Genomic DNA, 783 nt, shown 5'->3' on the forward strand with positions numbered 1-783 from the left:
GGTTTGTCAGTCTAGGTATTAGACATACCTATTACAAGTATACTTATCTATAGTATTAATAAAAAATTGACCTAAATAGTAGGTATTAATAATAAATTCCAAATTAATCATATCACAATATCCATCAGGTAACGCGTTATACATCAACAACAAACCGTGGTAATATCATAGATCTATAATAGTATACTTTAGAAGTTTCAAGTACCCACAAATAATATTATACAATCATTACAATCACAACAAAATAATTAAAATAGTTATTCCAGGTTTTTTAATATGTAATTTCGTCCAAATTTGAACTTAAAATTACTATAAAAATAAACTGTGCTTATGTATTTCTTAGAATTTTTGGTAACATAATTAAATATTTACGTGGAATCTTGTTTTAAATTTTCAATCCTTAGATATAAAAGTTGAAGATTTTATAAATTTTAACTAAAAAATAATTATTCAATTTTAAATTTGATAAATTTTGTCAAAATTTCAACTTCAAATGTTTATAAAAAATAATTGTGCCTATGTATTTTTAATATTTTTCAACTGCTATTGTAACAATGTATCAGAAGCCCTGTATTAATTTTTTACACTTTTTGGCCCAATAGATAAAACTTTATTGATATTTATAGAAAAAAAAACTAAAAAAATTGAAAACTTACAATGTCCGTAAACAGCTCAAAAAGAGGCAAATTATTTTCAAAATTTTATCGTATATAGAAAATGCTAATATAAACATTCAGTGAAATTTTCAAGTTTCTACAGTCACTTGTTTTTTATTACACAAAA

Source organism: Acyrthosiphon pisum, chromosome X (genome assembly GCF_005508785.2).
Source record: "Acyrthosiphon pisum isolate AL4f chromosome X, pea_aphid_22Mar2018_4r6ur, whole genome shotgun sequence".
In the NCBI taxonomy this organism is placed as follows: domain Eukaryota; kingdom Metazoa; phylum Arthropoda; class Insecta; order Hemiptera; family Aphididae; genus Acyrthosiphon; species Acyrthosiphon pisum.